Genomic DNA, 14327 nt, shown 5'->3' with positions numbered 1-14327 from the left:
GGTGGAGGGGGGGTGTTGGGCTCACTTGGGTGGCGGGTCGATGGGGTGTGTAACATAATTTCACATATGCTATAAACATTTCATAATCATCCAATGAGATGTGTGGACATTGATCTTTGTGTACGAGGCCTTTATAGGCGTACAGTCCACATTGTGCATGTTCCAGACACACACAGTGCCACAAGTCCCGTGTCCATGTAACAGCCACCAGGCGTGAGTGCTAGAAGCATGCATCTATGATATTCTGATGAATCTCACGGCCCTCCTGTGCCTCGCGGACTCCTTGAGGTGCTGCCACATCCCCACCCTCATCATGACCATCTTCAGGTGCTTGCAGTTCTGCGTCAGGGGGCATGGGCACATTTCTACGTACGCACATGTTGTGTAGCATGACACATGCCATGACCATCTTTGCAACCTTCTCATGGCGGTACAGGAGTGCCCCGCCAGACCAGCTGAGGCAGCGGAAACGAGTCTTCAGTAGGCCGAATGCCTGTTCTATGACTACACGGGTACGTGAGTGGGCATGGTTGTAGTCCTCCTCATTCTGGTTCTGTGGGTTCCGGAGTGGTGTAAGGAGCCATCTCTTCAGTGGATACCCGGCATCACCTGTATGTGGACAATAAAGGATGTTTGTGGAATGACATTGCTACGTACGCCCCCCCCTCCTGCCAGGTCATTGCCGCATCACATACCCCACATTATCATGCATGAAATGAGACTCACCGAGTAGCCAGGATCTGTTCCCTGCGTGTCGCTCCATGTAGCGTGGTATTCTAGAGTTCCTCAAGACCATAGAATCATGGGTTGATCCAGGAAAGCGTGCACAACAATGTGTAATGATCCTGTTGGAGTCACACACCATTTGTACATTAAGAGAATTAAATTGTTTTCGGTTGCGGTACTGAGCCTCCATGGCATGTGGGACGACCAATTCAACATGGGTGCAGTCGATGGCACCAATGCAACCCGGTATGCCGGCAAGTGCATGGAATCCCACTTTTGTGTTCGTAATTTCCTGCTCCGAGCGTGGTAGAGAGATGTAGTCGTCTGCGTGCTTCAGGAGGGCATCGAGCACTTACAATAGTGTCTGTGAGAACACTGGCTGTGAAATGCCATGCAACTGTCCGACTGTGTGCTGGTAGGTGCCTGTGGCCAGGAAGTGGAGTACAGACACCACCTTCAGTAGGGGTGGGATGGCGGTTGGGCTATCTATCATGCTGACAAGGTCAGCCTGTGTCATGTCCACAATGGCGGTTATGGTGTCCCGGTCCAAACGGTAGAGGGTGTGGATCTGCTCATCCGTGAGGTTGAACGGATGTGCTCGGAGGCGTGGGATTGCGGGCTGCCTGCGTGGTGGTAGTGGCTGTGCTGGCGGGCCTTGCTGGCCCTGCCTTGCCCTCCTCCTCCTCCTGCGTCTCCTCTGTGCGGCCGGTTGTTGTAGTAGTTGGTGTTCGTCTTCTTCTTGAAGTTGGAGTACTTGCAGTGCTATCAGGTCCCCCAGGGCCAACATCGCTAGTCCTGCCGGTAGCATTTTGGAGTGGGTGTGGTTGTGTGAGGGGGTTGGGTGTGCAATTTATGTGTTTTCAAGCTGTATTGCCTCCACCTGTGGTGATTCATTCCACCTGTGCAAGCTGCAATCCCCTTTGGGCGAGCACGTCCCGCACGCAACGCTGCAATTCGACGCATGGCATCTTGCTATTACAATCATGTATTTGATCCCGATGGCAGTGAAATATTGGTTCATATGTTCATTCTGCTATGGTCCCATTGTTTCACATACTATCTTTGCAGTCGCGAACAAACTTGTGAAGGGTCAGTGGAATGTAGTACTCGATTAACGGTGGACCCTCATGCAGCACTGTACCGCGGTTCACCGACGGGCGGGGCGTCCCATTTGTGAGTGAAGCCACTTTGCATTTTCACACATTGCCGCACTACATGGATGGATTTGTTATTTCAAGCGGTCACAGATGCCTTTTCGACGTGATGTTGCAAATGAGGAATTCGAAGGACGGCGCTTTCGGTCTTCAGCTAGCGGCGAGGAGACGCCCACAGGTCTGACTGCAAATATAACGTTCTATTGTTTAATGTCCTTGGGACAGGGGCCATGGCGAGAATGCAATGATTGATATGAATAGTATGGGATGCGCAATAGCGTGGTGGACGATAAGTCAGGACGTTCCCAAATACATGTTACTTCACAACACTGGAATTCCGGCCTGGAGCACAGTGGATTTTGCAGACTGCATTACGCACAGACTCAATGGAAATTTCACATGTTATGTGAGTACATAATCAGGCGTTTTCATACCGGGATGAGGGAATGATGTATGGATGCATGGACAGATGATTTGATGGAGAGTTTGCCATGTACAGGGCTTTTTGGAATCTATCCACCTCCCCTGCGCTATGTGATGCAGAGCTGCCATAGTGGGACCATCGTCTATCTGGCCTTGTTGAACCCTCCCTGTCTCGACGCGCCTTCAAACACTTGTGTCTATGCACGTTACTAATCCCATCGAATGGATTCTGTTTTGACAGACGCATGCACACAAACACTCGTTTGTAATAGTGTTTTCACCTCGATATTTATAGTTATGATTCGCAAGTGATATTTGGGTGGGAATAATCCTTTGGAGTGGGCTAGCATGCATATGGCTGTAGATTTAGTGTGATCATTGAAGTGAGTAATACAAATCAAGTTCTGATGGCCATACTATTCTTTTTCATTTCATTTGGGTGACAGGTATCTCCTCCCCTTTTGCCGCTGCCATCTGTATGCCACTCCTGCAGATGGCTTTTACTCCCGACACCTGCTGCTTCGAGTTAATCAGTGGAGCACCATTACGATCTTATGGGACGATCGCCAATGGGCCACATGCCCTTACGCGGTACTAGTGGCTAGGAGCAACATTTCGACCTTTCAGCTGGACTAGTGCCTACCTAATGGGACGTCCCTGCGGTTCTAGGCGCTTCCATGTTGCCTTTTTTAACGCGAATGTAGCCCCTGTGTACCATGAAGGAACAGGGCGTCACACAAGAAGAAGCTGGTCATTTATTGCGGATGCAGCCCACAATGATGAAATATATTTTGGGGTTCATGACCTAATGGCTGTATGGGCTTGGTGATTTTGTGGTGCATTAAATTTCTATTCTGATATTAACCGTGTAGCGTTATTCTTTGCAAGTAATGTAGCATATTCCTATTTGTGGAGCGATGTATTGTGAGTAGATCTGCATTGGGTTCCGGCTTCTGAGTATAGTTGCGGGGTACTGTACTGGCCGCGTTTGCCTACGAAGCCCAGTGTGGTCAGGGATAGGGGCTACCATTATGACTGTTTTGATGATGTCATGCTCAGGGGCGGGGGATTAGCTTTTGTGTAACAGATGCCGGTCAGCCAGGTGGATTGGTGGAATGATGTGATTATCAGTATATGGCTGGTCACAGGTGCCTGTGTTTGCGTGCGCTTCTTGGAGGGAGACTGAGGTCATGTCCATTGGAATAGCTTCTGTATTCGTGCCATCTGTGCCCTGCAGCTCCCATTGGCCCCTCTTGAGATGTGCCTGGCTGCTCATTCACTCTGCCAACTTGTGTGGTACATGCTTATGCTGATGGTTGGTTTGTTTACTGGCAGGAGTACAGGGCTGGTGCAGTCTCACTCAGGATACTGCTTTGAATGTTGCCTTACACTGGTGTCAGTCGATGGGGGGGCCTGTTTTTGTTTGTCTCATTTTTCTGCTCATGTTGCTGTACTTGAACCTTCACATGCCTGTGCTGCATCAGTGCGGCAATGGTGCCATGGCAAATATGGATGGCCACTCACAAGGCACTTGGAGCCCCTAGATTCATTTGTTCGTTGGCATGCATGGGTGACTTGTACATTTGACTGGTTGCATTGTGTGACTTCATTGCACCTACGAGGAGTTGTGCAATGTGGCCAGGGAGTGGTGTACAGGCACTCAGTAGGGCCGTTTACGGTTGATTCGCGATGCCGTACTTCTCACCATGGCGGAATGGTACTTTCCGCCATGCTTGATGGCGTTAGGTACATGTCCGCTAGGGTCAGAATTCGCGTACCATTGCGCCATGGTGGTAATTACGGTTTGGCATGGCGCGCGTGCGCGTACTTGGTGCAGTTAGTGTTGGCGTTCACTACGGTGTCGCTAATGGCATCGTACTTTACGGTGACGGGTCATAATCGCACCGAGCGCTATTCGATGGCGGTATTCCATTTCCGCCATCGTTTTTCGATTTCCGCCAGGGTCGTAATGAGGGCCACTGTCTTTAAAGTAGTGCTTGGTATTATCTGGAATCCTAGCATAAGCCTCTGCGACTTTAGGCTCCCAGGAACCCAGGGAAACTAAAACTACCTCAGCCTCTATCCCGCTGGGAAATGAGTCTGAGGAGAAGGATGCTCCTGTAATCTCTTCTTCCTCGTAGGAGGAGAAGGCCAGATTAGCGGAGTGGACCCCCAAAGGTCTAACCTTACACCGGGGATCCCCCTTCACGTGGTCAGTTGCTCCACAAGCAAAACAAGATCCATTGGGTCTGTTTACATAGGGAGGCTTATTGTAACCAGAGTTCTGTTTCGGAGGCTGACCTCCACTACCCTGTGAGTTCTCTTGTGTCTTACCCTTATTTTTCTTTTTGTGGCCCTTTTGAGAAGAAGATTTATCAGATTCTCCACCCTCCTTATCTTTGGACTTTTTCCCTTCCTCCTGCTTACCAGGATGAGTTTTGTCCTTATGGGACACTCGATGTGACACCCATAAGTCTGCTGCAATGGCCAGCTTCTTAGGATCTATCTCCTTCGAATAGGCCAAATGCTGCTTAAGCTCCGGGGAAGAAGATGCAAAAATGTGTTCCAGCATGACAAGATTTATCATGCCTTCGAAGGTAGAAACCTTATAACCTTCGACCCAGCCAGTTAAGTTTTTCAAGGATTCAGTGACATAAGATACCCAAGTACCACCTTCCTTTTTCTTATACTCTATGAATCGTTTCAAATATTGGGCCGGAGTCTTCCCAAACTTTAAAATGAGAGTTTGCTTTAACATTGCGAAATCAGCTCGCTCAGCCTTCGACATTTCCATAATGGCACTACAGCCAGAATGGGGCAGTCTGCTGAGTAACCAGGCAATATTATCAGCATTGTCAACTTGTTGAACTTCGCATGCATACTCAAACGCATTCAGCCAGTCCATAATGTCATTCCTTTCCTCATACACACTGACCAGATCTTTCGGAAACCGTTGTTAGGAAAGATTTCGTAATTGTAGGTAATTTTCCTTCCATGTGGCAACCCCTAAACTTTTTGCTGTTGTTTTTCACCTTGTTCTTGACTTTGCCAGAGAAGTGCAGCCTTCTGCCACACTCCTCTGGGCTTTCGCTCTTTTCTTACGGGGAAACTGACATGCCCTTAAGACAGTCAGTACCGGGGAACGCTGTTTCCCGTAGTTTCTTTTATCATGTTGCGGCTTTAGTGCAACATGACACAAGAGGGCACTGTAAGCTAAGTTACAGTTCTCTTGGGTCTCTATCCTTCTATAGGCCCTAGATACTCGTTTAGGATTGTATTTGATCGGTGCAAGTCATTCAGGGACTGGAATGGTGGCAGCGATCGTTTTGTGTATTTTGAGCTCCTTTTGGCGTTCTAAGCGCGTTTTTCGCGCTGAACCCAAAATGGTGGCCTGGCTCCCAAAATGGCCAGACCACGAGGCTCCTTTGTCCTGTCCACTGACCGTCTTGCTCCCTTCACCTTCCCCAGGTCGAGCGACCCGGGGCCTTCCTTATTTGGGCATGTACTTTCCCGCGAAACACGGATGCTTTCGCGGGCTTCTACATGTCTTTTGTGTGCCTCCAGGGTGTGGGCTGGGATGTCTGGTCCCAATACACATCCTGGGTGCCAGAGAGTGTAGGGTAGTGTGAATGCCTGGGACCACCGTGGTCCGTGATTGGTCCGCGAATGGTGTGTGTGTTGATGAGCGGATCTCCCATTGGCTCCCCTCCGTTTTGGCGCGAAGGGAACCATGGATAAGAGGGGGCTGGAAACACCACTACCATGTCGATCTCCTGAGTTCTCACGAACAAAGGAATACAGGAGCCAAGTATCCTGCAACCAAGAGGCTGGACAGAGGAATCGCTGGTGACCCGCTGAAGGACTCCTCCTTTGCACTGCTGTCGTCCTGTGAAACCCTTTCCTCCTTTGATCGAACCAGAAGGCCTGTACTGGTGCTTCGACCTTTGGAATAGCAGGAACAGCTATTCTTGGCGACTTCATCATCTCCTGCCAGTAAGCCTTCGGAAGCGTCTCTGGGCCATCCAGTTGACTGACCAGCTTACACGGGAGTCCTGCTCTGTAACCGCCGCCAGGTTGTGTTGTATTTCGAGTCCTTGTCACTCTCACACGCTTAGTACACTTGGCGTTCCCAAGTCTGAAGTGAGTAGTGTACATTTGGCTCAGATAAACACGGTCGCTCCGTTGCCCTGCTGTGGTGACAAAACTGTGCAGGTTTCTTCGATTGGGACGTCTTTTTTCTCTACACGACGACAAGGCATTCCCGGCTCTTCTGAACCTGCCAGCTGCTGAAACTAACGTGGAGAAGCCTGGGTCTGCTTGCATCGGGGACCGGTGAGTAGTATAGCTAGGATCTGGTCGCCCTCCTGCAGTAGCCCATTGCTTTTCCCCGCTGTGTAAAAACAGCACCCTTTTGTCCGTACTAGCGCTCTGCTTCTGCTCACTGTGGAGGCTGCGCTTGAGTCGCGGAACCTGTTATTCTTCTGTTGTGCACTAACCCGAACTGCCTGACTTCCTCCGAAGAGCTTCTCCTTTTGCCCGTTGGCACCAGCGTGTGCAGGTACTTTGAGCACAAGGCTCCACTCTTCGCAGGGCTCGGACTTCCATCTAGTTAGGTGCCCCTGAAGGCGAACTGAGTCTAAAGCATTATCCCACTGCCTGTTTTCCTTCCCTTTCAGGTGGACTACACATTTCGTGCATATAACGCTTGCGACTGTCGTATTTGTATATATATTGTGTTGATATGGTATGTGTTGGCTTAATATTGTGATATTGTGATTTTCTCGCTACGGTCATTGTTTTAAAGGCCTTAAAATAAATTTGTATATATTTTTGATATAACAACTGTTTGGAGTAGTTTGTAAGTGATCTTGCTTTGTGTGCTCATTGCGGGCTTTCAGTCACCCTCACCCCTCTTGAGACCTAGTCTTGACCGCCGCGATCGCTACCTTGATTGGTCTGGCTCGTCCAGAGGTTACCCTGTTCCAAGTAATTAGGTTGGCCTTCTGAACTTCTGCGCCACCAGGACAGAGTTCAGAAATCCGTCTTAACAAATTGGTGTACAGTGGTGGGATACGACTGAAGGTATCCAGTGTTGCGCACGAACTAGGGCATTTCAGGTTATTCCAACCAGGACACATAGTGAATTGTTGTAGTATAACTTTAAAAAGGCCATAGTCCTATCTAACAGTATGGAAACAAATACCTTGTTAACTTTAAATGCTTCCAAATCAGAAACATTGAAGAAGATGTGTGCGGAGAGAGGTGTTTCCTCTCAAGGCACTAAATTGGAAATGATCCAAAGAATCGTGGCGTGGCAAGAAGCGCAGCTTGACGCTATAACTTCTGAGGACAGTGCAGAAGGTGGTGGGGCTGCTCTCACTGGTAGAACCGACGGTTCTGCCGCTGCACTGATCCATCGCGACCACGAGGACAGGGAGGATGTGATGTCTAATGTTTCCTCTGCCAGTGTTGATGGGGAGGCTATGCTTGAATTCAAGAAGCAAGAGCTGCGGTTTAGGCAGCAGGAGCTTGAATTCAGCATAGCCAAACTAAAAATCGAACAGGCAGAAAAACAAAAAGACAGGGATCACCAGTTGGAACTGGCCAAGCTTCAGTTTGCAAATGGGTCCAAGGGTCCTGGACATGGGTCTGGGGCTTCCTCTCATCCACGGTTTCCGAAAGATCTGCTCAGTGTGTATGAAGAAAGGAATGACATTATGGACTGGCTGAATGCGCTTGAGTATGCATGCGAAGTTCAACAAGTTGACAATGCTGATAAGATTGCCTGGTTACTCAGCAGACTGCCCCATTCTGGCTGTAGTGCCATTATGGAAATGTCGAAGGCTGAGCGAGCTGATTTCGCAATGTTAAAGCAAACTCTCATTTTAAAGTTTGGGAAGACTCCGGCCCAATATTTGAAACGTTTCAGAGAGTATAAGAAAAAGGAAGGTGGTACTTGGGTATCTTATGTCACTGAATCCTTGAAAAACTTAACTGGCTGGGTCGAAGGTTATATGGTTTCTACCTTCGAAGGCATGATAAATCTTGTCATGCTGGAACACATTTTTGCTTCTTCTTCCCCGGAGCTTAAGCAGCATTTGGCCGATTCGAAGGAGATAGATCCTAAGAAGCTGGCCATTGCAGCAGACTTATGGGTGTCACATCGAGTGTCCCATAAGGACAAAACTCATCCTGGTAAGCAGGAGGAAGGGAAAAAGTCCAAAGATATGGAGGGTGGAGAATCTGCTAAATCTTCTTCTCATAAGGGCCACAAAAAGAAAAATAAGGGTAAGACACAAGAGAACTCGCAGGGTAGTGGAGGTCCGCCTCCGAAACAGAACTCTGGTTACAATAAGCCTCCCTATGTAAACAGACCCAATGGATCGTGTTTTGCTTGTGGATCAACTGACCATGTGAAGGGGGATCCCCGTTGTAAGGTTAGACCTTTGGGGGTCCACTCCGCTAATCTGGCCTTCTCCTCCTACGAGGAAGAAGAGATTACAGGAGCATCCTTCTCCTCAGACTCATTTCCCAGCGGGATAGAGGCTGAGGTAGTTTTAGTGTCCCTGGGTTCCTGGGAGCCTAAAGTCGCAGAGGCTTATGCTAGGATTCCGGATAATACCAAGCACTACTTTAAAGACAGTGTGCTGATCAATGGAGTGGATACTCCAGCTCTTAGGGATAGTGGGTGCAGTCGCACTGTAGTGGATTCTACCTTGGTAGACTCAGAGGAAGTTGCCAGAGCTACTCTGATGCCCACTAAGTTGGCTGACGGCCCCCTCCGTATGTTTCCAGTAATACCTGTAAATCTTACTTTAAATGGTACAGCAGTCAGGATTCCAGTGAGCATTCAGAGAAACGTCCCGGGAAAGGTCTTGTTAGGTAATGATCTCAGAGCTTTAGGGCTCGTAGGAGACACTGCCGAAAGACCCTACACACGGTCTCAAGCACGGGCAGCATTGGCCAAGTCCAATACGCCGCCCCAGCCAAAGGGGAAACCCAAGGAGAAAGGAGTCAACAAGTCACGACGAGGGAAAGAGAATATTCCCCCGAGCTCGCCTACCACTGCGGTGGAGGAAGTTGGTCAATCGCCCGGGCCTGACGAGGAGGTGGCGATGCCTGAAGTATTTGACCCCAACGATCATCCTGAACTAAAAGACTTGTTAGTTGAAGGAGGTCCTGATAGGGACGAATTCAGTAAAGGCCAACGTGAGTGCCCATCTCTGGAAGGCCTAAGGAGACAGGCCTGCGCCCAGCTTGAGGGTGAACCTCCTGGGACGCATAGGATTTATTGGGAAGGTGGACTCCTGTATAGCGAGCCCACAGAGTCTACAGAAGGAGACCATAGGAGGTTGGTGGTTCCCCTTGCTGTTAGGCCCTTCCTCCTGCAGTTGGCGCATGAAGTTCCCCTTGCTGGTCACCTTGGTATGAAGAGGACCAAGCAAAGTTTATCCATGCACTTCTACTGGCCCAAGATGGGGGTGCAAGTAGAAAGTCACTGCAGGAGTTGTACCTCCTGCCAGTTGTCTGGTAAGGTTGGCGCGACAATCCAAGCTCCGTTGATACCGCTCCCAGTTGTTGGGGTACCATTTGAAAGGGTAGGGATCGACATCGTTGGTCCCCTTGACCCGCAAACATCCTCGGGCAATAGGTTTATCCTGGTGCTGGTCGACCATGCAACCAGGTATCCTGAGGCCATCCCATTGAAAACTGTAACTGCCAAGTCAGTTGCAAAAGCTTTACTCGGCATATTTACTAGGGTTGGCTTCCCTAAAGAAGTTGTGTCAGATCGTGGCAGCAACTTTATGTCGAAGTATATGCAGGCTATGTGGAAAGAATGTGGGGTCACCTACAAGTTATCTTCTGCATACCACCCCCAGACCAATGGTCTGGTGGAACGTTTCAATAGAACGTTAAAGAGCATGATTGGGGCTCTGGAGGAGCCTCAGAGAAGACAATGGGATCTTCTGTTACCATGCTTACTGTTTGCCTACCGAGAGGTACCACAGGAGGGTGTTGGCTTCAGCCCCTTCGAACTTCTGTTCGGTCATCCCGTACGGGGACCCTTAGCCATCGTCAAAGAGGGATGGGAGATGCCCACTCCCCCTGTCACTACCAACGTAGTTGATTATGTGCTAGGGCTCAGAAAACGGATGGTACTTCTGAAGGGCTTGGCTAGTGATAAATTGAAGGCAGGGCAAGCGCTGGTGAAACATTGGTACGACCAGAAAGCTTCCCTCATCAACTTTACACCTGGTCAGCAAGTCCTGATCATGAATCCCATAAGGCCTCGAGCTTTACAGGACAAATGGTCAGGCCCTTACACAGTGGTGGAGCCCCTGGGTGAGGTTACCTATTTAGTGGACCTTGGAAGGCCTGGACAGGCTCCAAAAGTGTTTCACGTAAATAGGCTGAAGGCTTTCGTCCCAAGAGTCGAAATCGCAGCACTACTACTGGCTTCAGATGTTGAGGAAGAGGAGTCTGAACCTCTCCCCGACCTGTTCCAAAGCGGTCCTTCAGATAGCTCCTTTGAGGGTGTCCGAGTGGCCCCTCACCTGACTTCTGATCAGCAGGCTGAGGTGAAAAGTTTGCTTAGGCAGTTTTCCCCCCTGTTTTCACAGTCGCCTGGTTTGACACCTTGGTGCAAACATAACATTGACACAGGAGACAGTGTACCTACCAAAAGTAGGGGATACAGGATGTCAGACAAAGTACGGTCTTATATTAAGACCGAGGTCAACAAAATGTTAGACCTTGGGGTGATTGAACCCTCTAGTAGTCCTTGGTCCAGCCCTGTGGTTTTGGTTCCAAAGGCAGGCACTTCTGAATTGAGGTTCTGCGTGGATTACAGGGCTCTGAATGCTGTCACCAAGACAGATGCACACCCCTTGCCTCGAACAGATGAGCTGGTGGATACTTTGGGTGCCTCCAAGTACCTCAGCACGTTTGACCTCACTGCTGGCTATTGGCAAATAGCTTTAGCAGAACATGCCAAGGAGAAGACAGCATTTTCTACTCCAGACGGCCTTTACCAATTCCGGGTAATGCTGTTCGGGTTGAAGAATGCACCTGCCACTTTCCAGAGGCTTGTGAATCATGTGTTGAATGGGTTGGACGAATTCTGTCTTGCATATCTGGATGATATAGCAGTTTTCAGTGCCACCTGGGAAGACCATGTAAAACACCTCGGGATTGTGCTCCAGGCTCTTCAGAAAGCCCACTTGACCATTAAGGCTAGTAAATGCCAGATTGGACAAGGCTCAGTGGTTTACCTTGGACATGAAGTAGGTGGAGGGAGGATACAGCCTCTACCCAGTAAAGTACAAGCAGTACAAGACTGGCCTACCCCCACTACGCAAACCCAAGTGAGAGCCTTCTTAGGACTCACGGGGTATTACCGCAATTTTGTGGCAGACTATGGCACCATAGCTGCTCCTCTGACTGCCCTCCCAACTCCGAAGAAACCCAAGAAGGTAACTTGGACCGACGAGTGTGAGAAGGCCTTCAATGGCTTAAAAGACTCCTTGTGCCAGGTCCCTGTCCTCAGGGCCCCTGATTATCAAAGACCTTTTATCGTGCAGACGGACGCCTCTGACACTGGGAAAGGAGCTGTCCTATCACAAGTAGATGAGAAGGGTAAGGAACACCCTATCGGTTTTATTAGTCGCCAGCTTAAGGACAGAGAGCTCAGATGGTCCACGGTAGAGAAAGAATGTTTCTCTGTTGTGTGGGCCCTAAGGAAGCTGAGGCCCTACCTCTATGGGACCCACTTCACTGTGCAAACTGACCATAAGCCGTTAAAGTGGCTAATGAACATGAAGGGGGAGAATCCAAAGTTGCTTAGGTGGTCCATAAGTCTACAAGGCTTCGACTTCACTATTGAGCATAGGCCAGGTGTCCAACATAGCAATGCTGATGGGTTGTCCAGAATGTTTAACCGACCTGAACAAGAGACTCATCCAGGGGTGGATTAGTTCCCCCTGTCCATAGTCTGGGAGGGGCGAGTGTTAGGAAAGATTTCGTAATTGTAGGTAATTTTCCTTCCATGTGGCAACCCCTAAACTTTTTGCTGTTGTTTTTCACCTTGTTCTTGACTTTGCCAGAGAAGTGCATCCTTCTGCCGCACTCCTCTGGGCTTTCGCTCTTTTCTTACGGGGAAACTGACATGCCCTTAAGATATTCAGCACCGGGGAACGCTGTTTCCCGTAGTTTCTTTTATCATGTTGCGGCTTTAGTGCAACATGACACAAGAGGGCACTGTAAGCTAAGTTACAGCTCTCTTGGGTCTCTAGCCTTCTACAGGCCCTAGATACTCGTTTAGGATTGTATTTGATCGGTGCAAGTCATTCAGGGACTGGAATGGTGGCAGCGATCGTTTTGTGTATTTTGAGCTCCTTTTGGCGTTCTAAGCGCGTTTTTCGCGCTGAACCCAAAATGGTGGCCTGGCTCCCAAAATGGCCAGACCACGAGGCTCCTTTGTCCTGTCCACTGACCGTCTTGCTCCCTTCACCTTCCCCAGGTCGAGCGACCCGGGGCCTTCCTTATTTGGGCATGTACTTTCCCGCGAAACACGGATGCTTTCGCGGGCTTCTACATGTCTTTTGTGTGCCTCCAGGGTGTGGGCTGGGATGTCTGGTCCCAATACACATCCTGGGTGCCAGAGAGTCTAGGGTAGTGTGAATGCCTGGGACCACCGTGGTCCGTGATTGGTCCACGAATGGTGTGTGTGTTGATGAGCGGATCTCCCATTGGCTCCCCTCCGTTTTGGCGCGAAGGGAACCGTGGATAAGAGGGGGCTGGAAACACCACTACCATGTCGATCTCCTGAGTTCTCACGAACAAAGGAATACAGGAGCCAAGTATCCTGCAACCAAGAGGCTGGACCGAGGAATCGCTGGTGACCCGCTGAAGGACTCCTCCTTTGCACTGCTGTCGTCCTGTGAAACCCTTTCCTCCTTTGATCGAACCAGAAGGCCTGTACTGGTGCTTCGACCTTTGGAATAGCAGGAACAGCTATTCTCGGCGACTTCATCATCTCCTGCCAGTAAGCCTTCGGAAGCGTCTCTGGGCCATCCAGTTGACTGACCAGCTTACACGGGAGACCTGCTCTGTAACCGCCGCCAGGTTGTGTTGTATTTCGAGTCCTTGTCACTCTCACACGCTTAGTACACTTGGCGTTCCCAAGTCTGAAGTGAGTAGTGTACATTTGGCTCAGATACACACAGCCGCTCCGTTGCCCTGCTGTGGTGACAAAACTGTGCAGGTTTCTTCGATTGGGACGTCTTTTTTCTCTACACGACGACGAGGTAATTCCGGCTCTTCTGAACCTGCCAGCTGCTGAAACTAACGTGGAGAAGCCTGGGTCTGCTTGCATCGGGGACCGGTGAGTACTATAGCTAGGATCTGGTCGCCCTCCTGCAGTAGCCCATTGCTTTTCCCCGCTGTGTAAAAACAGCACCCTTTTGTCCGTACTCGCGCTCTGCTTCTGCTCACTGTGGAGGCTGCGCTTGAGTCGCGGAACCTGTTCTTCTTCTGTTGTGCACTAACCCGAACTGCCTGACTTCCTCCGAAGAGCTTCTCCTTTTGCCCGTTGGCACCAGCGTGTGCAGGTACTTTGAGCACAAGGCTCCACTCTTCGCAGGGCTCGGACTTCCATCTAGTTAGGTGCCCCTGAAGGCGAACTGAGTCTAAAGCATTATCGCACTGCCTGTTTTCCTTCCCTTTCAGGTGGACTACACATTTCGTGCATATAACGCTTGCGACTGTCGTATTTGTATATATTGTAAGAGTTGGCTTAATATTGATATTGTGATTTTCTCGCTACGGTCATTGTTTTAAAGGCCTTAAAATAAATGTGTATATATTTTTGATATAACAACTGTTTGGAGTAGTTTGTAAGTGATCTTGCTTTGTGTGCTCATTGCGGGCTTTCAGTCACCCTCACCCCTCTTGAGACCTAGTCTTGACCGCCGCGATCGCTACCTTGATTGGTCTGGCTCGTCCAGTGGTTACCCTGTTCCAAGT

Source organism: Ambystoma mexicanum, unplaced genomic scaffold (assembly GCF_040938575.1).
Source record: "Ambystoma mexicanum isolate Mex_15411 unplaced genomic scaffold, UKY_AmexF1_1 Mex_scaf4, whole genome shotgun sequence".
Classification (NCBI taxonomy): domain Eukaryota; kingdom Metazoa; phylum Chordata; class Amphibia; order Caudata; family Ambystomatidae; genus Ambystoma; species Ambystoma mexicanum.
This window is presented reverse-complemented; position numbering follows the sequence as displayed.